Source organism: Amia ocellicauda, chromosome 1 (genome assembly GCF_036373705.1).
Source record: "Amia ocellicauda isolate fAmiCal2 chromosome 1, fAmiCal2.hap1, whole genome shotgun sequence".
NCBI lineage: Eukaryota > Metazoa > Chordata > Actinopteri > Amiiformes > Amiidae > Amia > Amia ocellicauda.
Genome location: NC_089850.1, coordinates 18,269,264 through 18,293,287, shown reverse-complemented (window position 1 = coordinate 18,293,287; position 24,024 = coordinate 18,269,264). Strand labels below are relative to the sequence as shown.

The following is a 24,024-nucleotide window of genomic DNA, read 5'->3' as shown; positions in this document are numbered from 1 at the left end:
AAGCACAAAGAAACAGGCAACGCTGAGGATCGTAGACGCAGTGGTCGGCCAAGGAAACTTCCTGCAGCAGATGAGACGCATCATGCTGACTTCCCTTCACAATCGGAAGATGTCCAGCAGTGCCATCAGCCCAGAATTAGCAGAATACAGTGGGACCCTGGTACACCCATTTACTGTCCAGAGAAGTCTGGTCAGAAGTGGCCTTCATGGAAGACTTGTGGCCAAAAAGCCATACCTCTGATGTGGCAACAAGGCCAAGGGACTCAACTATGCATGAAAACACAGGAACTGGGGTGCAGAAAAATGGCAGCAGGTGCTCTGGACTGATGAATCAAAATGTGAAATATTTGGCTGTAGCAGAAGGCAGTTTGTTCACCGAAGGGCTGGAGAGCAGTTCACGCATAAGTGTCTGCAGGCAAGAGTGAAGCATGGTGGAGGTTCCTTGCAAGTTTGGGGCTGCATTTCTGCAAATGGAGTGGGGGATTTGGTTTGAATGAATGGTCTCCTCAATGCTGAGAAGTACAGGCAGATACTTATCCATCATGCAATACCATCAGGGAGGCATCTGATTGGTCCCAAATTTATTCTGCAGCATGACAACAACCCCAAACATACAGCGACAGTCATTAAGAACTATCTTCAGCGTAAAGAAGAACAAGGAGTCCTGGAAGTGATGGTATGGCCCCCGCAGAGCCCTGATCTCAACATCATCGAGTCTGTCTGGGATTACATGAAGAGAGAGAAGCAACTGAGGCTGCCTAAATCCACAGAAGAACTGTGGTTAGTTCTCCAAGATGTTTGGGCCAACCTACCTGCCGAGTTCCTTCAGAAACTGTGTGCAAGTGTACCTAGAAGAGCTGATGCTGTTTTGAAGACAAAGGGTGGTCACACCAAATATGGATTTGATGTAGATTTTTCTTCTGTTCACTCACTTTGCATTTTGCTAATTGATAAATATAATGTATTAACATGTCTATTTTTGAAAGCATTCTTACTTTACAGCATTTTTTCACACCTGCCTAAAACTTTTGCACAGTACTGTGTCTCATCATCAGCCTGAATTAATCCACTTCTGGATGAAGGCCTCCCCAAAATGCTTCCACTTGCTTCAGTCTACAGCTTTTCTATGTCATGCCTGCAAAGTTAATGATTTCATGTTCCCATCTTTTATACATTTGTCTTCTAGGTATTTTTTTTCTTGAACCTTGCTTAATGTTAGTAAACTATGCAAATAATCAAGAATCAGATTATTAATGCGTTCTGTATTTGCTCGTATCCTAGTATCTTGGATTCCGTCATATTTATTATACATGCATTTTGAAACCCGGCAGTCAATCAACAAATGCAACAGAAGTCAGGCAAAATCCATTTCCATTTCCTGTTTTCCTTGTTCACTCCCCCAAATCAAAGCGAGAATCCCCAGTGTAATTATGTGCCTTTTCTGCAACTTTTCGGAAGATGAGGATCCAGGCAGGCCTTTGAAGATGTGTGCTTGTGTTTTGTTCTCGCAAAAATGTTTGGAAGCTCCCTTCGGTTTGTGCCGAGGATTGATCGATGTGCAAATTAAAACTCGGGTGGGATCAAAGGCAGCCGCTGCTACTGTAACACAGCGCAGCGATTCCACGGAGAGAAGCATTTCAAAAGCAAACAGCCAGCTTCACACTCGGTATTGTGACTGTAGATTGCTGTCGGTTTGCTGCGGTTTCTCTCTGTGGCAGCGGATAGAGAAGGGGTGTAGACAAGGTCAAATGTGAATCGGCTGTTCTTTCATTACGATCTATTCACTGTCAGAGCAAATATTTGTTTTCTCCCAGTGCTTGCTAAGCTGTGAGGACAAAAAAAAAATCTTGTGAAAACTGGTTGCAGGTTATAAAAGAAAATATGAATGAGCCAAAAACAAATAGAAAAAATACTAAATTGGCAGTATGTGAGTCACATGACTGAGGTCAGTGCATCTGCAGTTAAACAGCTGCTGGGATTTATTTTTTTTTAACACTTAATCAGCATTTTTGATTCTTTGGAGGTCTCTTCAAGTCCAGTATCTGATGCTTATTATTTTGTTTAATATATTATTGATATTTGGCAGAATATGTGGAACAAACGAGAGAACCCTCTTCAACTCTTTTAATTCAGTTTGATAAAGTCTTGGAAAGTAAACAAAATTAAATAAAAACATAGTGAATACTCCCAATGACCCACTTTAACTAGGCACAGAAAATTGTCTTTCCCCGCCCCCAAATTAGCGAATATTGGCTACTCTTTGAAAACGTATAAAAACACATAAATATTCATATGGGTGTAAGTGCTGCATATAGATTAACTACACTCTGATCTGAGAAATTGAATGTGTCTCACAGGATCTTCGAGACGGTGCAGGTGAAAGTCAGACTGTGCATGTGCTGATTTGCAGTGGGATGCGCAGCAGATGGCTCCACGAGGTTTTATATGATGAGGCATGTTGCCAGATAGTACATTTATATTATCGTATTAATCCTTCTCCTTCTGTGTTGTTTTTGCAATGTTTCGGTTTACTATATTATCTATTAAATGGCAATGGAATGCATACAAGCGTGTCCGGCCGCAAGACTCTATTTGCTCGTACCGGAGATGATGAAAGGGCTACTGTACTCCAGCTGGTAGTTTGGCATGACTTGTGTAACCCATGATGGACCCTCGCTTAATTCAACCCAAGCAGACCCAGCTGCCCAAGCATTCGTCTCCTTCTCGTGAAACAGCGCAGCACAGATGTAGAGAAAGTCGGTGGCGATGGCGGATAATGTTGCGGATGGTATTTGAACACTTCAAACATGGTTTATTTATGTTTTACACTGGTACGTATTCTTGCAACTAAGCGAGGTGGAGCAGAAGATGGCACACACACGTGATTGATCGATATTTTTAAGCACTTTCCCTGTGCCATTTTATTGTATGTGTACGGTGCTTATTTTGATTTTTTCCCAACATAATAAATCCACAGTATATTTATTAATTGATGATAAGCTTATATTGGATACAAAGGACTTACATCAACAATGATACTTGCATGTCAGCTAACCCTACAAAGTGTTCAGTTTAAAATGCTAAATTAAGTTTGCTTTTGCTACGCCCAATTGTCTTATCTTAGAGGCTCTTTAAGTGTAAGGAGAGCAGTTTTCCCTCTCAAGGAAAAGCATGTCAATTGAGAATTAAACTGTTGATAGAGTCACATTTGTTCATTACTGTGAGGTATTGCAATTGAGGAATTAATTAATAATAATTAAAAAAAAAAAACTTGTATATTGCATTTTGTTTTTTCCATTATTTATCTTTGGATCCAGCTGTGTGCAATGCGGCCTGCCTGGTAGGCAAAATCCTACCAGCGTTTGTGAAGTATTCAAATTATTTAATCAGGTTTGTGCCAGAAATTAGCTTGTTCCCCAGCTATAATTAATTTTAGTAACTGTGGCAAAGGTGTGGACTTAAAAACATTCTTCAAAGCATTCCACTATAATGGGGCCAGTGAACGACCCTCATTATTTATTGCAAAGCTGCCTCAAGTAATCAAATAACATTTTCAAATTAGCAGAGGCTTAACGCTCAATTTACCCGTTAATTTCTTTCACTTTAGGGGCAACTTTACAAAACCTGTCCTCTCTAAAATTGGCTGGGGAATTGTGCATCCCGTTGGCTTCGGAAAATGTTTTCACACAAACGGAGGGAAACAAAACTGACTCTGAACCTTCAATGCAAGCCCCATTCAGATATCTTGATATGTCTAGGTAATGATGAGGTTTGGTCATAAACTGAGAGAGATTGTGATGCAGAAATATCGGTCATGTGCTTTTTCCCAGGTTCATAGTTTCCAATTAAGAAAACCTGTTAACAGATCAATGCATTCTCTTATGTGGAGACTCTGTGCTCCTCCGCTGAGGACAAAAGGAGGACCCAGAAGCTTCGTTGTTGAACTTTTCACAGCTTCGTCACCCTAATGCATGTGCTTTCTCCTTCAAAGAATAAAAACAGGCAGCGGCCAAAATGGTTTTAATCTTCCTTTAAAACAACAATCCCTGTGTGCAGAGTGGCAGCGCATATATCGGACAGCACTTGAATGTGTAAGATGGAGATTGGAGGGTGAAGGAGACCAAACGATTCAATTGATTCCAGTAGCACATATTTCGTGCTCTGCATTGTCTATTATGAACCTTTTCCCACAAAAGTTTTGACTCCTAATATCATACTGCAATTATTTATTGTTCTTGCAACAGTAAACCACAATATGGTGCTTTAAGGCTGTTCACAATAGTAGTCAGTTTCAGAATCGACCTGTACTTACATATCACTTTTTTTTTTTTTTCCTCTTCATGCTTTTGATATGATTAATAGTGCCACATAATGAACCACACAGTAGCCTATTGTGGAGAAAGAGTATTGTAGATCATGCAAGAAACAACCCCAGAGTAATTTGACTGCATGTTGCCATGACATTTCTTTGTTCAGATGTGTTCTCCTGGAATAGGTGATACTATATGCCTGCTTATAACTGATCTTCATACAGTTGGCCTTATCTCAAATTTAATGGTGTACACGTTAACCACCATTCACTGTTCTCCCAGAATCCTTGCTGTTAGTCAGCGATGGAAATGTGTGGCCAGGAAGTAATTATAAGCTTACTATAAGTGCTTATTAAGGAACGGCTAGTATTCTATGGGTTTCCTCTTTGTGAAATATTGAGGGATGTACGACATTATGAATCATTGAATTGTGCCTTTGCGTTTGATTAAAATTACTCAGATGCAATATTTTCCCAGAAGGAGGAAGAAAATCAGCTGATAATTCAATCTAATGTATATAGTGCATTCATGATTTAGTTTTTGTCATCATCATGTCATTATCTCACAGGAAATCATGCCAAATGACACTGTTACAAGTTTTTGGGTGTTTCTCTGGTGGTGTTTCGAAATGGAGCTCGGAGATGTTTTCTGCTTCATTATATGATACAGCTTGTTTTGTATTTAATTGTTGACTTGAAGCTTCTCTTCTTCTTGCTTTTGAAAACGCAGGATGTTATAGTTTTGGCGGAGGCTGCAGTGTAGAATAAGTAAAACTGAGGTGGACACCTAAATCAATACCAAAGTCGTTAAAACGCAATCTGCATTCAGGTTAATTACAGTGAGAAACAACTGCTTATTACAGACGATAACTGGAGAGGGTGACTGATTAAATATTTTCATGCATGCTGCAGATTATCTTGTTTTGTTTGTTTGTTTGTTATTTTTCTCACAAAGTAAACGACAGCATGAATCAGTTGTCCCCACTCTTAAAGACAGGGCCGCTTGCCCCTGCGCTGCGCTTCATTACAGAGTTATCAGATTTGTTGCACTGCGCATTACATAATGCAGAAGCTCTGAGGTGGTGCTGGGGAACACCGGACGGAGGTTGGTCCCTGGCTGGAGCAGTATGGGGCCCCTGGGAGCTGGCGCCAGGGCCCTGTCTGTTTATGTACTTCCTGTTCTAGGAGGGGGGGCAGCGGTGTTGTTGCAGCAGGATGTTTGGTTGCAGGTCCACAGGAAAATGTTCCTTTTTTTTTTTTTTTTTTTTTTTTTTTACCAGATTAACCTGAACTATAAAGAACAACTATGTTCAGCAACTGAATATGAATATATATATATATATATATATATATATATATATATATATATACACATACATGCTCAAATCAGTGAACGATTATTGTTACCGTTTTTGTTCCGGCTGCAACAGTGCATGAAAGCTTTATCTTTTTTATTCTTTGAGAAACAAATCCAGTTTAAAGTGAGTGGCACTCACCAACTGCTCCCATTAGTCTTCATGTGTCCTGTCTTTGGCTGTCCTTCTTGCTTTACTATCTGTGTCAGTGGAAACCCCACACAGTAATAAATACTTAAATTCCATATGAATGTTAACTAGTATAGCACAAAAAAAAATACAAACAGAGAACTGAACATATTTATTTCTTCCTATTCGTTTTTGTCATCCTGGCTGCACAGTTCCCAACTCTCAGTGTGATTTATTCTGCTGGTGTTGTAGCCGCAGCCTCCTTGTGCAGCACAATATGAATCCCATCTCATTAAATGTTACTAGCTCTGTAATGAGAGGTGTCTTCAAAATGTGTCAGCCCCCCCGCCCCCCATCTTTTCAAACATGGAAAAATGCAACAACAATGATAACAAACATACATCGAGAGAGATGTCAAAGTTTTGATACAATCAGCATTTAACTGTTGCATTTCACCTGCCAGGCAATGACAGTTGTGACATATTGGCTGCAAAATCCTCTGTTCCCTGGTGACAGCTCGGTGCATCTTCACTCTATCAGGGAATGAAAAGTTAATTATGTGGGAGCTCAGGTAATCGGCCTGTCATCATGGTGCTGTTTAGTCTTGTGGCAATTCCAATCTGCCCAAAGATCCTGCCGTCCCAAGGCCACGGCACCTGGCTATCGAGTGTCTCTCACACGCTGTCGCTCGGTGGGTTTGCACTTTGCTCTGCAGTGATTTGCAGGTGATGCGCCAGCGATGGCGTGTGAAGTTAAACGCACGTTACATCTCAGGGGCTGATCCAATTCCTGTCGCCGTCTGCATTCATTCCAGTTGGTTTTAGTTTAGTGACTTGATTGAAAAGATGTGGCCCTCTGATTGCCTCAATTGGACTGGTATAAACCAATCTCGGCCACATGACCCGCTTCATGAATATTTGAACAATTTGGTATTCTCCTTTAAAAAATTAATCAAAGAAGGACACATCTAGGGTAGGCACTTAATTATTTGAAAGTGTAAATTAGCCCGCGGTGTAACTGTTTTCCCTTGCACAGTGTGCCGTCACTTACAGAACTTAATGTACTTGCCAATATGACACGTTCCACTGCACTCGCACTACAGCGAATTTAGCAAGTCAGTATGGGAGGGAGAGTAATACTGTATTCCCCATATAACCGCTGTGTAATCAGTGCCATCAAGACTAGGATCAGGTCAGGCACTTGTTTGTGAACACCGTACTTTAAAGGAGATCCTCCAGAAGACAAGAGGAGGTCCGTGTCCTGAATGCGCGGTGCTGTGTCGGACGGGGAAGCGCTGCCTTTTCAGAGGGAGCCCGAATTCAGTGTCTGTGAAACCGCCGCCGTTGTTTTGGTGTCTGAAATGCCGGATGCCTGGGTGTGGCTGTGTCGTTAGATTGGACATGCTCCAGACCCACTGACTCAGATGCGATTGTTGTGTATGTGAACAACACTGTGGCTTACTGTTTGCAGAACCACGCAGGTCTCCTTGGATATGGGTTTCACCTAAATAAACACTACTACTGCCGCCGATGATGATAATCGTATAAAAAACACAGTAATTGTCTTTTTTTTCCTAGTAATTGTGTTTCAGTTGTTTTAGCATTTGACAGTGTGTGTGACTGCAATGAAAGACACTTGTATCAGGCAGGACATTTGTGTATTGTCTGTTTTGCGTTTGTTTTTCTGTTGCAAATCATGTTATCTCTGTACCAGGGTACTTGTTCGAATATATGCATGCGTGTGTATATTGTAGCGATCTGGGACTGTTATGTGGATTGGAGGGACTGCAGTATATATGTGTGTCTGTTGTGTTGGGGTGGGGCAGATTGTTTGATTTCTTGATCAGATTTCTTGAGGGGCCGAATTTGAAGGTTAACCCCCGTGTGGGAACAAGGTTAACAATTGTGTCATTTGCACCATTGAATCCGAAAAAGCTAAAAGCCTAAAATGCTGTAATATGTTATGTTAAACGCCTCTTTGTCAAAGGAGCACGTTTCTGACTGTCTGATGTTTAACAGTCATCAGGTCGAAGTGGCTCCTTATCAGCGCTGGCCACAGATGCAATCCAATCCAGCCTTTGGAGATGAAATCAAAATGTCATTCGCCTCCCTTAAGGCCTCTTAGCTCCCTGTTTTTTTTTTTTTTTTTTCCTCTCCCTTTTTCTTTCAAAGATAATCATATTGGACTATGAAGAAGAAGTGAATATGTGATAAAATGGATCTCCCCTTGGGTTGTAGATCTGATAAGAAAACTGCCCTTTTCCCCATTTACCTGAAGCAACTTCCCCATCTAAATCGCAAATTACTTTCTAAAATGAAATTTATTATAGACTTAAAACACACTCATTCATTATGGAAAGTTGAATTTATTCCTTTCTCCTCATCAGATTTTCTCCAAACTTTGTTCTAAAATCCTCCAAGTCAGATCTCTCTCAACCACATCTTTTTATTTTTGTAGAAGTGCTGAGTTTTTCAGTTTTTTCAAATTGTCAAAAGGTTACTTTGATAAATGGACAAGTCAGTCATTACAATGATTAGATTGGTCCCGACTGTGACCGCTACCAGCTCTCAGTCTCTGGTCTCCGACAGACCTCCAATTGAATATCACAGTTTAATTCATTGTAGTAGCCTACCTCTTTGGAGGCAAAGGATGACAGTACAGTATTAATTGGGCTCTTTTGACTTTTTCCGTACCAACCATTTTCAACTTAATCACCTCGGATGTCTCTGTGGGGCTTAAAGAATAAATAATAAATTGCAATCTCTCTGGTCTGTGGAAGTAATATCAATTTTAAGGTGACATCACGACTTAATTTGTCTCGTTTTTCTTATAAATTCCATTATAAATACATCCTAATGATTTGACTTTTTTGACCTCCCAGTTGCCTGAGAAGCATCTGCATTAAAGCACAATTTAAAAAAAAAAAGTTTTTCAGGAGAAAACCTGCCAGTAATTTATACTGCGGCAAAGAAATGTGTGTCCCTATCTTTAATTCAACAGAAAGACTGAAATGTTTTCCTTTAGCGCGTTACCTGTAACTCGACTGTTACTCAACACCAACACCCCTCCACGTCTCCTCTCACGAGATATCGGTATTCATTATTCATTACTTAAATTAATACACACACTGCTGGATGTTTGGCAAACAAGCTTCATTTCTAAATGTATGCATTGCTTTACTGAAAGAGCAAATAATGAAGGGGGAAAGAAAGCATGTCAAGCAGAGTCTTCAGGGTAGTTTTTCCCTCTTAAGACTTCATGACATATTTGTGGATCAGTATACTTGTGTAATGAGGACACAGTGTTGTTGCCCATATAGTGTGGAGAGATTAATTCTGTTTCTGTATCATGGGAAGCGCTGACATCTATTTAACATGAGCCCTGGAAGTCAGAGGGGAGGAAACGATCCCTGTGGAAAGGAGACTTGTCTCTGATGTTGAAGTACTGAAGCCAGGGATGAAGTAAAGGCTTGCTCTGTTTGTCCGCTTATAAAAGCAGTGTACTTGGTCTATTAAACCTGTAAACGAGCTCTACATTTTATTATTTTTGTCAGTGCTGCCTGATATTGCACCCTGTTGCTTTTTCATTCTTGTTTTTTATGTACGGGAAGGAGGTGGCTTTGAGTTGATGAACTGTCAGCTCGTGTTGTGCTGAGGCCAAATTAAGTGTTTCTTATGTTTCACTTAGGTACTTTTGCTTTGGAAGATGTAATAATGAGTTCAGCTTTTGTATAGTGTCATATTCTATTAAAAAACACACATTTGTCATCTTAAAATATTTTCCAGGTTTAATTTGACTCAATGCCTGTTTATAAGAACTGATATGTAATGCAACTGCTCTCAGTCAGTCATATGGGAAAATGGGGCAATCCAAGTTCAAGCTCGAAGGCCAATATTTAAACATTTAATACCGTGTGTAAGTGCAGGCTTAAGCTGGCGGAGGGAAGGATTACAGAACCTAAAACTTTAAAGCAAATATTACAGTTGTTTACTCTGTGTTTAGCCACTGAACATAGCACTCCTAGAAGAACGAAAGGGAGAAGAATGGATTTTGCAGACTTGTACTGTAAATACCAGAGGGAGCAGCCAAAACAATAACAACAACATATTATTTAAATATGAATTGAAAATGACAAAACGTTCCTGTGAAGATTCAAATAAGGGAACGGCACCACATGATGATTTCAAGGACTTTTTTTCCCTTCTCGATAAGCCTTTAGCACAGATGTTTGATCTTATGATGAAACTGGAGATTTAGGAACATGTAACAGCTAAGCAGCATTTTTCTCCCAGGGAAAGGGGGGGGGGGGGTGGAAAAATACCCAGAAGGATTGGACACACGGCAGCTACTCGAAATCCATGAAAATCAGTTCCAAGTCCACAAGAAAAGCTTAATTAATTCCCTTCATTAATCTGTACGAACGATCAATGGAGTGGTCAACAGGGTATACTTACAGGGAATTACAGTGCTGGTTAGGGGGTGAACTGGAATCTAATTACAGGTTTTTATGGTAAGTGGCATTCATTAAAAGCAGGGCAAGGTGTGTGTGAGTTTGATTATGTATGTGTTCATGAATGCATTAGGTATTTCAATCAACATTTCCCATTGTACAGAATAGAATATCACATCCAGATATACTCACACAGGTCTTGATGTTTGGATTTGTCTTCCATTCATTTTTAAACTGATTAAGCTGTGGTTGTTATTTTAGTTTTTTAAATTTGCATACAAGTTACTCGACATTTACCTTTTAAGTCAAACACAATGGGACAAAGTAGTTGAATAGTTGAATTCTGTATTTAAATTAGGAAACCCAAAGTTCAGTGTAAAAAAAAAAAAAACTCCATTGGTATGAACTAGTACAAGTAATTATAACAAGAAATGTGGGCAGTTTGGGAGGGAAGTGTATTTAACACAGTGTGGTAGAAACTCAAGTACAGCAGTGTGTAAAAGGGACAATGTCAGAAATCAAATAAAACAGACCTTCAGCTGTGACAAATCCCGTTCGGCTCAGCTTCTATCTAGAACTGTATTTAATGCTTCCAATCATGTTTATGTCAATCCCTGCAAGCATGAGCATAAGCAGTCAGGAAAATAAATGTGTTTTTCTCAAAAAGGACTGAGAGCTTGGATCGTGTTCTGCAGCCCTGATCCTGGGGAGCCATAGTGCTCCAGGTCTTATAGGCAAATTAAAATGGTCAACGTGTAGAGGCCTGAAAAACCAGCTTACCTGTCTCAATTAATCCAGAAAAGGCCTGTTCGTTTCTGTGATTGCAATTTTCACCCTGTTCCCAATCTTGTTTTCTCCCTTTAACCACTGCTGGTTGACCAAATTAAATGTTGAGCAAAAATAGGCGTCCCTCCCCGTTGTTTTTTTGCTTTGCTTTGCTTGGGGCCCCCAGACTAATTGACTTAACCTCTGACGTTGAGACGGCTGCTAAAAGCCAGCCAAGTAAATAAAATGTGACAGACATTGCTTATTGTAGTCTAATTAGTTGCCACGAGTGACTGTAGTTAAGGAACCTGTGACCCCATCTCTGTCTTGATCTTTCTCTTAAAAAAGAAAAACAGAAAAAGCAAGTCCAAGTTGATGTTGCATCACAAAACAAACACGAGTCCAAAGCATTTCCATTTCCTGACTTTTAAAACAAGTTACCCTTGCATAGAGTAAAAGTGAAAATTCACTCAAACATAAATGATTACCCATGAAACATGTATATACGATTTTAAAAGCTTAGTGAACAAGGGTAACTCTACAAGGGAGACTGACAGTAACAGGAAGTGGCTGAAGTCTCTCCGCAGGCTGTTAGAGACCAGGTACCAGGAATTCTGCTAACAAGGCCGTGAAAAGTTGCTCGGTCGTTTCTCCACTTCTCGCTGCTTTTCAATAGTTGTGGTTTTCTTTGGAGCTTTCAGTTAAACTGGAAATTGGGTGATTATGTATCAACAGATTTATCTCATGGCTGGAAGAGATTATTGAAAAATGACGCAGCTATCAGTGCCGTAAAACATTTGTCCAGGAATCGTAGAATTAAATGGGAAACGTCATTTCGTTTGCAAGAAGTGTATTAACAAATACATACGTCAATAAATAAATGGTTTGACGTGACCTTAGGATAGAACAGATGGTTGAAAAAGCAGCCGACGGTTTTCTTGTCAAGGATACAGATCTGACAATTTTTCTCGCACTATGGAGCTTTGATTCAGAGTGTCTCAGATGGAATGGTGCAGAACGTGCCGTGCAAAGATGTTTTGAAAGGCACTTCTTCACGAGTCGAGTGGGTGGACACGTATGGTTTGCTACACGTGAGGCAGCAACGCTCTTTGAAGGACTTTTGGACTTACTTTCATTGTTGCTCATCCAGTCACGCTTTTAGCTACAACTTCCATACACTGGTGAATTCCAGGTGCTTTGCAAGCTTCCACACTGATTGGGCTTTTAACTGTCTATTAGGAAGCAGGCAGGCTAATTGCCCTGCTCCCACTGCCAGGGGGTCAGAAGCAACAGTCTATAGAGAAATGATTAAAACTGTCTAATGATCTTTTCTTATTTGTAATGCTAGTTAATATATTAGACAAGAACATCACAGTTGCCCGGGGTTAAGTGTTATTTCAGTGAGTGGTTGTAGAAATTAGTGTGTGGGACTTCAGAATTTCTTATTATAATTGTTTCTTTTTATTTATTGTTTTAATCTGAAGGTGACAGGAAGCGGCAGGAGGGGGCAGGCATCCCCAGCATCCATTTCCTATACCGTTTCCCTTTGACTGAAGTGTCTCGACATTTGACACAACCACTAGAAATGTTTATACCATTATGTGTTTTTTGCCTTCTGCCTCGCGTCTCTCTCCGTCTTATTGTGTACATCTTTTTGCATTCCCTTGTCTGAAGCATCATTTAGGCCTACATGACAACAGAACCGCTTGAGACATAAGTGGAGACGGTTCTTTAGAAATGTGCCTTGTGGGCTGCAGAGTTTAGTTAGTCATAAATACCAGCCTTTGAGACGTGTTGTAAAACACCCAGCTTGCCTGCTGTCATACCTTGCGTGTGGAAACGTGTTCTTTTGTGTGTGTGTGTGTGCGCTTGGTATTGACCTCCTGTCTGTAACAAGAGCAACAAAAAATAAGATATTGAATAATGTAACTCGAGCAATAAAAGTCTATTTGTTGAAGAGGAATCCCAGCCGAGAATCCCATCAGTGCTCTCCGTAAATTATTAATGGTCACCTTTCTGCTCGGGTTAAAAACCTGTTTATTCCACAACGCACTGTAGTAGCACAGCTGTTCCTGTCAGCTGTAAAACATTCAATGCGAAATGACTGCTCGACGTGGGCCTGTTCATCCCCATCAGCCACGACATTAACCATCCGTCCCGAAGACTGCATCTTCTCTGGGATCTTCAGAGAACTTCTTTCAGCCCATGACAAATCCTTTAGCGCATTTGGGTGTTTGTGTTATTTATTTATTTTCTGCTGTCAAGTTCTCTCTAGCACTCAATTGCTCTGAGCCCTGCTTTTGAGGCCCAGTGAACTGGCTTATCTCTAGTTCTCTGGGTGGAAGAGCACAAAATTCTGGCCTGCCTCCTTTAAATGGATTTGCTTTGTGCGGCAGTGCAGTTCTCCGGGAGCTGCCCGTCAATGGTGGAGGCCACACTGCGTCTCGTATCGCACTCGTCTCGTTATTTGCGCTCTGCCTGTCGTTCTAAGCAGGTTATACATTGTAGTAGATTTGTTTGTGCACGGAACTCAACCATTGCTGTTAAATATCGGTCTTGCTGACTGATACTGCACTCATGATTGTTTTTTAATGGTAGCTGTGGAGTTATGGGTGACTGGACTCTTGGCTATTATGCTCTGATTCATATAGCTTGAGCTCGGGGGCTTCATCTGACTTTTCAGCTTGGATTCAAATGTGAAATTAAAACAGTGTAGACCTCAAGGGAACAGTGTTCATGCGTCAAATTTTCCAGGACTGTCCTGCCTCTGACAGCACCTGTAACAAAGCAAAACAAAAACAAAAATTTGCTTGTGAATAGCTTTCTATTCTTTCCTTTAAGGGTGTGAGACTTTTCTCAGTAGTTCATGTCTGAAACAAGTGCTCGTACATCTGAAACTGATGGGTGCAGAAGATACACAGCTGTTTAGTGCAAGAGAGTATTTAATTTAGGCTTTAACAGGGCAATTGAAATATCTAAAATCATATATCAGAATTATTCAAAACTTCGCAGCGGCTGATATTTATTCATTCATTTGTACTTTTGGCATCTTCAAGATTATATACCCATATATTTTAATTGATGAGACCATTTGATTCCACTTAATGCAGGGTGTTTCCATCTGTGGCTAAGAGTAAGATAAGTACTCAGAAACGTAATTGGATTTGTTGAGCACCAAAACAGGAATCCCAGAATGGGCTGCTGCAAAAGTGGAGTGTGTGTTTTCCACTACAGTGAACTAATGCCTTTAAAAACAGGAAACACTGTATTCACCCCACCTTTCAGTTCTCTTGTCATGTTGTTCTGGACTTCGATAACAGGGGGGGGGGGTAGAAGTTACCAAAATCCCTGAGGGCTCAGCTGGGGAAATTCTCCACTCGTAAGAGCCTCACATGCTTGAGATGAAAGTATTGTTCACAGGCTTTGTCATGTGTAAGCCTTTGACTGAGAGAAGCTGCCCTAGCCCAGCGTTGGAGGCCTCCCTGTGGTTGGGAGGACACCTGCAGCCAAGCGAACTTGTCCAACACTTCTCAGGCAGGGTATTGGTTTCTGACTTCCTTGATGTAGTTCAGGAAATGCCTGCAGAGTTTAGACATTTACCATTTCTTCTGCAGTGTTACAAAATATTGCCCTGTAGCAGGAAACCAAATACTGGCAAAACCCTACCTGTTGGGGTTAAACATTGATCGTCCATAATTAAGATGTTTACTTTTAAAAGTCTTGAGTTCATCCAAGTTAATGTAGTACATTTGGAAAGTAGTGAATATTGCCTTTGTTGATGTTGTTTTTAATTAAACTGTGCCTTCTACTCTGAGTTTAAGGCTAACAAAAAATGACACATTTTCACTTGTGGTATTAAGCCTCCAGCTTTAATTTTACACAGTCTTGCATTTGCAGTTAGTCTCACCTTTTCTTTGGGGGTATTTAAAATGAAGAACTATGTATATACACTCACCTAAAGGATTATTAGGAACACCTGTTCAATTTCTCATTAATGCAATTATCTAACCAACCAATCACATGGCAGTTGCTTCAATGCATTTAGGGGTGTGGTCCTGGTCAAGACAATCTCCTGAACTCCACACTGAATGTCTGAATGAGAAGGAAAGGTGATTTAAGCCATTTTGAGCGTGGCATGGTTGTTGGTGCCAGACGGGCCGGTCTGAGTATTTCACAATCTGCTCAGTTACTGGGATTTTCACGCACAACCATTTCTAGGGTTTACAAAGAATGGTGTGAAAAGGGAAAAACATCCAGTATGCGGCAGTCCTGTGGGCGAAAATGCCTTGTTGATGCTAGAGGTCAGAGGAGAATGGGCCGACTGATTCAAGCTGATAGAAGAGCAACTTTGACTGAAATAACCACTCGTTACAACCGAGGTATGCAGCAAAGCATTTGTGAAGCCACAACACGTACAACCTTGAGGCGGATGGGCTACAACAGCAGAAGACCCCACCGGGTACCACTCATCTCCACTACAAATAGGAAAAAGAGGCTACAATTTGCACAAGCTCACCAAAATTGGACAGTTGAAGACTGGAAAAATGTTGCCTGGTCTGATGAGTCTCGATTTCTGTTGAGACATTGAGATGGTAGAGTCAGAATTTGGCGTAAACAGAATGAGAACATGGATCCATCATGCCTTGTTACCACTGTGCAGGCTGGTGGTGGTGGTGTAATGGTGTGGGGGATGTTTTCTTGGCACACTTTAGGCCCCTTAGTGCCAATTGGGCATCGTTTAAATGCCACGGCCTACCTGAGCATTGTTTCTGACCATGTCCATCCCTTTATGACCACCATGTACCCATCCTCTGATGGCTACTTCCAGCAGGATAATGCACCATGTCACAAAGGTCGAATCATTTCAAATTGGTTTCTTGAACATGACAATGAGTTCACTGTACTAAACTGGCCCCCACAGTCTCCAGATCTCAACCCAATAGAGCATCTTTGGGATGTGGTGGAACGGGAGCTTCGTGCCCTGGATGTGCATCCCACTAATCTCCATCAACTGCAAGATGCTATCCTATCAATATGGGCCAACATTTCTAAAGAATGCTTTCAGCACCTTGTTGAATCAATGCCACGTAGAATTAAGGCAGTTCTGAAGGCGAAAGGGGGTCAAACACAGTATTAGTATGGTGTTCCTAATAATCCTTTAGGTGAGTGTATATTGCTTGTTTTCTTGCATGATAAATAATACGCTTCTTTTAACCAGCAACAGGTTCATTTGGAAATGGTAGAGTACACCATCAAGTACAGAGTAATTAATTGCGGAGAAACTGTTCTCTGCTATGGTGTTGTTCCTGGAACTGCTCGACTCTGTAAGCACCTGCAAACTTGTCTTCATTTTCCTTAGTTGTCTTATTTTGTTTGAGGTCAGCCTGGGGATGGATTCATTGGGAGAATGAGGCTCAGTGTATTGTAGCTGCTGAAAAAAGACCAGACCAAACACTTTGGCAGTGATTGCTGGTGTCCCTTGTTAATGTTGGACGCGTTGACTTCCCAGACAGCACTTTGATGTTCCGGTTTGCCGCAGCGACATAACAACACGTTTCTGGAAGCACTTTTCTAGCCGTGCTGTGTTCTAGACTACCCTGAAATAACACTGATTAGCAGCATTCCTCTCGGTGTAAACACGTATTGGAGAAGAGACTGTCTGCCAGCAACGTGGATTACAGTTATGTAATGCAAAAGCCAGAGTTGTGGTGTTTGCTTTCTTTTGGTAATTTGGTTGGGTTGCTCCACATTTTCATTGCTCCCTCAGGATTCCTCACTTTCACCTGCTGCTTTGCAGAGACTGGGAAGCTTATCAGCTTTCTCATTTAAAATACCTTCATAACAAGTGGCACTACAAGTGAAGAGGAACTTCTCAATGAGTCTTACAGTGTGGAACTATAATGCATTTTGATCCACCCTTTCTTCTCTTCCCTGACAGACTAGCAGCCCCCCACTCCACTAATGACTCTCTGCTGTTTAGGATGCTTGCTCTCCCCTGTGCTGAACCAAGGTCGGCAATGATAAAGACTTTTGCTGAGCTCACTAAAACAGAGTGATTTTGCTCCATTTTTTTTTTTTTTTTTTTTTTAAGATTTCACCTCCAAATTTAATCGAATCGGTCAGTGTGCTTTCACTGTAGCGTTTAGTCGTGCACTTGGAGAACGTTAAGAAAAAAACTACTTTACAAAATATGTGTTGGCATTCAGGCATTTCAGTACGCTGCTCAGATGGCCTTTTGACGCTGTTTAACTACGTCGGAGGCATGGAGGAGGGGAAGTGTCATTGAAGAAAATTGATCTGACCTACATTGTGATGCCGCCATGGATGATTGATATTTCTAATGATTACATGTGGTGTGCAATTACAAGTAAATACTGAGCATCTGTATCGTAAGAATTCACATCTATTTATACTCGCCGACCGTTAACAATGCACACAGCCCAACGTGGGTAGTGGCTCTTGTTGGAGATGTGTAGTTGATTGTCTGCCTTCAGAGAGAATTGTATCCCTTTCACACTCACTTTCTACTTCTCCACTGCATTTCAAGAAAGAAAGAAAGAAAATATGGACAATAAAAAAACTGGCAAACCACATCAAGCACAGCATTCTCCAAGAATTTTTTTTCAGTAAATTTGTTGTCCACATATCACATTTACACGCATATTAATTGGCTGTTTACTGTCAGAGGTTAGGGTGAATTGTTGTAGATGTTACGGAGACCTTTTGTTGCCATGGATATTTTGCCTTTGTGGGATTTAAATATATATTTTGTTTTAGTTTCTTTCTCCTCTTAAAAAGCAATACCTTTTCAACTCACCAGCTCAATCAATAAATGTGTTTTTATTTATCTTTCATATTCTTTTAATTATTTTACGCTGTTTAAAGAAAAAGAGATTCATACTTACACTGAAATATCTCATTGGTTTGTCACTTATGGATGTGCTTTATAAGATATTGACATGCAAGTAGCAGAAGCAGCAGCAACGACTCATGCCAGATTAATACTTTCCTCTGGCCAGTCGGGCTCAGAATGCATTTGCTGAATAATAAAAAATAAAATAAATAGCTGTTCTACATGACAAATGTTTTTCATTTTAGTGTTCTTAAAATAAAGTCACCCTAACTGCTAAGGCTAAGCCTTTTACAAAAGTACCATTATTACTTTCAAAATCAAATTACATTTGTGACTGAGAGGGACACTTTCGGAAGCAAGCAATCCAAAAAATGTTACATACCATTAATTAATACTTACACCCTGCACATTTTATAAGCCGTTCTTGTACTTGTTTGACTTTTATTAATATATTTTTCTTTAGCATTGCATATATATTTATATTATGGCAGTGTCTGTTTGATTACAATCCGGTCAAGTGTTCTGATTGTTGTAGCCGAACTGACTGCACTTGATATTGCTGACAAAATCATTTTTCACATTGGCACACTGGCACTGTGACATGGTAAGAGAGATCTTATTTGGTATTGCCTGCACCACTGTGAGATCTCATCATTGATACTGACACGGTCAGTATCTTGTCCACTATGAAACAAGGACAGTTTCTTTAGGCATTTGAATAGTGGCTTATCAAACCTTTGCCAAATCTGCACAAGCATAGTATAACATATTCATGGCTTTGCAGTTCAATGGTCTTGTCAAGCTAACAAGAGAATAGTATTACAAAGAACTAGGCCTGAATACGTACACCTTCTCGCTCTAAATATTAAATAAATATGAATGTTCTGTTATTGTTCCATATATAAACCATAAATTGTTAGATTAAAACATTTTGAGTAGCTTCAGAAGTCACCCTCAATGTGTATAATGTCTCAGCATCAAAATTGTGTTTCAGGCATTGACACTGAGAGTAAAGATCTGCAGAATGAATCGAAACAGTACAGTTTCCTAAACCTCCTCACAAACAACTGTATCAGCTTTTCCCTGTGTGTGTGGCCTTTGAGGGCAAAAAGTCTCCTCTTGCTTTCTCCTTATTCTTATTTTGTTAGTCTTCTGAGCTTTCTGTCCCAGTTTCTATTGTCTCCCATCTATTCAGGAAGCATCCCTCACAGGCGCACTGTGTTGAGAACGCATTACAAGCCAGGTTTTCAGCTCTGTAATTGATTCGCCCTGTTTAGTCTAAACCACAGTAGAATTTGTCTCAATAATGCGCCCACCCCTGACGCAGACGCACCATAAATACTTGGTCCAGATGAGGTCCGAGGAAGCTGCTATTGTAGCTAATGTTTCTGAGTGCAAGTCTGGACACATTCCTCTAATATAGTTCTTGACAGTTTTAATTATAGACCTAAAACTAAGTCACGATCGATGTGTGTTTTTGTGCGTGCATCTGAACGCCGGTTTGGTAGCGTGCTACATCAAAAGTTTACATTTGATCCTGACTTTTTCAAAGCAAAGCTGCCGACATCAGAGACGCTGGGAATCGCAGGTGCACCCTACTGTTAATTTTTGGTTTTTGTCCCATGTGTCCGGGAGAGCACTTGCTTCAGAGAAAAAGCGTTGGCATCCTTGAGGGAAAAGAAATTGTAAACTGTGCACGGGGACAGTAGCAGAACACAGAAAGACAAAAAAAAAATGTAAGAGTAAATATTTCCACAGAGACTCCAGAGAGGCTTTTAACACCTGTCTCTACAGAATCGGTGCAGCCGTTGTGTGTTAATGCGTATGGAGCTCTGAGAACAGGCCTCCGCAGGGGTCCGACCATGGATTAGACTCCTGGGAGCCATCACTTAATATACTTAAAAATACTTCAATATCTTTTTTTTTTTTCTCACTATTGCTTGCATTATTTTGTCAGTTGTGAAAAGTATTGCCCGTCTGTTCTCAACACCTAATTCCCGCGTGTGTGTAGAGAAAGTTCAGTCTGTGAGTTCATTGCTCTGAATGAATGTGTGGGAATGTGGTTCAGTTTCTGCAGAGTAACCGGTGTACTGGATCCCAAGAGACCGTGCTCAAGGTACTACTGTGTGTAGCATGCTTCTTCGGTAGGTCCAAACTACAGTGAAAGCTACCGGTACTACCCACCATTGAAAAAAAATAAGATGCTCTCTCGTTTACTTGTAAATAGATGTCCTTCATTTGCCCAAATTGTCTCTGTGTTTTCTCGTATGACGCTAATTAAACTTACTCTACATAGATCATGCCCTAGCTAGCATCTAGTAGCGCTTTGCCAATGAAGGAATTTACAAAGTATATCCTGAAATTGTGTAATAAATAATTGTAATTGCATATTATAAAAACAAGTACATACAGCCAGACATCCCCACTGTGCTTAATGACTGCGTGCTCCTAGTTGCACAGCATCCACACCAGCAGTGCTTATGCATATTGCTACCCTGCTTAGGATTTCCACATGCGTGTTAGTTTGGAGTAGTTATGGAGGGCAGCCATCACGCTGTCATAATTTTGTTGGAAGCCGATAGGCAAAGGAAGCAACATAGTAAAACACTGCTGTTAGTGACCCTAGACAGCTGTTAATGGGCAGAGGATTAGGAATGGACTTGCACAGAGTAATAGGCAGAAGATATTTTGATATCTCTTTAAGTTGGGCAGGTTAAGCAACAAGGGGTCAAGAACTCATTGGCCACCTTTCAGAGAATTCCATAAACTATTTTTGTAACTTATTTTAATTAACCTTGTGTTGTATTATATTTAAATTGAAAATTATGATATAATTGGGTCAGACATTTGTGAATTAAATCTTGTTAAAGTGAATGTGGAAGGAGAGATGATTGGTCCAGTCAAGATCAGGATTATGCAAATAGTCTTAATGAGCACATCTGTTGTTATGACTGTTTTGAGGCAGTTTTCCTATATGATAATAATAGTCTGCTTAAGTGACATGATGTATTCATATAGAAGGACTGGGTCTATATATAAAGTTTAGTGTATGTTTTGTGCGATGCTCTACTGCGCCTGCTGTTTATTCTTTGCATCCTCCAGTAAAAAAAAATGCTTCTGAAATAAAGCTGTGCCTCTATTCCGCTTAGGAGAGGAGAAACTTAATTAAGCAAGGAAGGTTTTTCCTTGAGAGTGTAGCAGGCCATATTTATTGTATGAATTATGAGCAGCTGTTTGGAACTGCTCTCAGAAGGGCGAACCTCAGAGAGTTGAGAAGCCCAGAAGGCTGGCAGCGAGGAATAGGGTCAGTTGTTATGTCTGATTTAAGCAGTGTAGGTAAAGACATGTAATTCAGAGTTGTGGGCTGGAATACTGAGTGTAGGGAGTCAAAGGCCTCATACCATAGAGACGATTTAGAAGTTTATAGGGAAGAGAGATGGAACTCCATGCACTGTAAAAGAAAAATAAAGGTGCATTATGGGTAGGGGCTTCCAGTTCATTGATACAGGGGGTTACATTTAAAACATGCAATACATTGTCCATCTTGTTTGATTCTTTGTTTGAGATTTGCATCACTGGTGCAAATGATACTTTACGTATGCTTTGTTTGTTTTCAAAGAAATTTGTCAAAACAATACCGAGGGTAAAGTTCAACGAATATGCCTCCCTCCCCCACCTTTGTCAAGTCAACAACAAAGTGTACTTCATAACTGGACATTCTCTGAGGAAAACAGGAACATTAAACGACCGTCATGCCTAATTGAGCTTCATTGTTCTACCCTGGAAAAATATTGTTTTGTTGCGTTGAGGAAATGGTCTGCTTTCGGGGGAAAACACAGCTTTGTGTAATCACAAACGGGGGGTTGCACGTCTCTCAGACAGGGTGGCAAAAATAGAACGTCCTTCACGGCTCAGACAGAATGCCATGGTATGCGTTAACAGGAAATAAACCTGTTTATTACCTGTGACATTATTTAAAATATTTATGGAAGAGGCTTTCCCCTCAAATATGTATAATATTTATTTTCTCTTTATTTTTTGCAAACTTAAAACGTCCCAAGTCTGGAAGGAAGAAATGTCACACAAGTTGGATCTCAAACTAGAATCCCCACATTACTATCTTAGGCTTTGAGAATCTGATATGTGTTTTAGGTGAGGTTTTGGATTGATTTGATCAGCTTTGCACACTGCAACCCTCTGAGATCTCTCCTCTGTCTACGGAGGGTTTAACGATTACAGATAAATGCTGAAACAATTAACAATCATTCATGCTGACGCACAAATCTCCCAACTGAATTGCATTGTGCTACATCAACCACAAAGTTCGCACTGAGGGCTCGGTTCACGTCAGCGGGAGCTTTGAGAGAGGTCGATCAAAATACATTCGTAAACACAGACCTACCAAGCAGCTACCAACCAAGCGTGAGGTTTGATTGCCTGAGACCGTGCTCTATAATGCAGAGGTGTGAGACGCTGCTGGAAACTCAAAGCGGCTTGAACACACTTGAGGGAGATGGGGGAAGGAAAAGCTGAAAAGTTGTGGTTAAAGTTGCCATAGAATCAAATCAGTTCACTAGTTGTGCTATTTAACTAACATAATACTAACTATAATAAAAGCGTCATGACTGAGAAAATAACTCCATTGGTCTTTATCCTTAGCCTTGTGCTCAACATTCGAGATCCTATCTTTCAAGTCACCAGGCGATAACCTTTTTAGCCCAGACATTATTCTTCACAACATTTTCGAGACTGCTAAAGAGATAGTGTTTTTCAGGATCTTCACCTTGGATCTTGGAAAAAAAAAAAGTAAAAGTAAAATTACAGTGAAGTAGGTTGAGGGGGGGATCCATTAGCATTCCAGTCTTGGTATTTTTATGAGAAATTGAAATTCTTATTGTGCGATATTGGAAGGAAATGCAAAAATAATAAAATCCTTAGGGGAAGAAACAAGAAAAGATGATAAAAAAAAAAAAAAAAATCAAGTTAGTGTTTCATTACATCACGGTGATTGAGAAACGCCTCATCTCAAATTAAATCATCCAGAAATATCTTCTTGTAATGCATTGCCTTCAGCATCAGTAATAGAAAATACCCAATCAATGTATCCAGGCCTGTCCTGCATACTCCTGAAGCACTTAGTAAGACTTTAGCAATCTGTTTCAGAGCAATAAACTGCAGGGACTGGAAATATAGCTGTCAGGATCTAAAGTAGTATACAGTTTTGTTTGGAGACTATTTTTATGTCATTTTCACCTTGATGGCAATGGTCAAAATTGAACAGTTTCACAGAAAATGGCACAGGCATCATATCTTCTCTCCTCTCTGAACAAGGGGGCTGTGAGGTGTTTCAGCGGAGCATCCACAGTGATTTGGGAAGTTACCGTAGGCTGCGATGAATCATGGGATTGAAGTATTGTATTTGAGCCCATTCTGGTGCCAAGTCTGTCCTGTTTCTCGATGCACCAACCGTCTGGAAACACAAAATTAGCTTTGGCATTTTCCACAAGCGCAATAGAAGTGTTTTGTCCTAATGTGCCATAGTAAATCACACTTTCATAGAAAATCACATCAGAGCAGGTTGGGATTTTGTCTGAAGTGTTCGGTGTCCTGCTGGGCTGAAACATGAATAGCTCAGAGGTTCCCACTGCTTCGGTACCTCAGGTATAAAGAGATCAGATATAGAAATCGTGCCCAAATGTGTGTGTAATCTTTTGTCAGTATCTGCTCCATTAATTTATTATTTTTAAGTGCATAAATGATTCCAGCGTGTCTCTCTTACACAACCAGTGTACATTTCAGAGATGGAACAAAGACCTCTCTGCTCGTCATATTTTTTGTTTTTGTATTTTATGTGATCGTATGTTATTTTTCTTAACGTTCTTGATAATGTTTGACTCTGATAAGAACTGACGCTGGCACAAACCGTGAACTGGATTAGACCAGCCCTGGCTTACTAAATAATCTTTTCCTGTTCCTGGAATTCCTTACCTAAACAAAGCATTTCAGCTGTTTGGAATGTACTTGTCTGCCAACCAGAAGGGCAACAACAACAACACAGAAAGTCAAAAGAAAAAAGCTTAATCTACACAGAGCTATGATCCCAAAAAGAGTTTAAGTGATTTTAGTATGACATCTTAAGAAATATATATATATATATATATAT

At 40.3% G+C, this 24,024-nt stretch overlaps 1 protein-coding gene across 1 annotated transcript in view; it reads left to right on the top strand.

The window, feature by feature from the left end:
• crim1 (cysteine rich transmembrane BMP regulator 1 (chordin-like)) overlaps positions 1-24,024 on the top strand; it is a 178,266-nt gene that overhangs the window by 53,050 nt on the left and 101,192 nt on the right. The window lies entirely within an intron of this gene.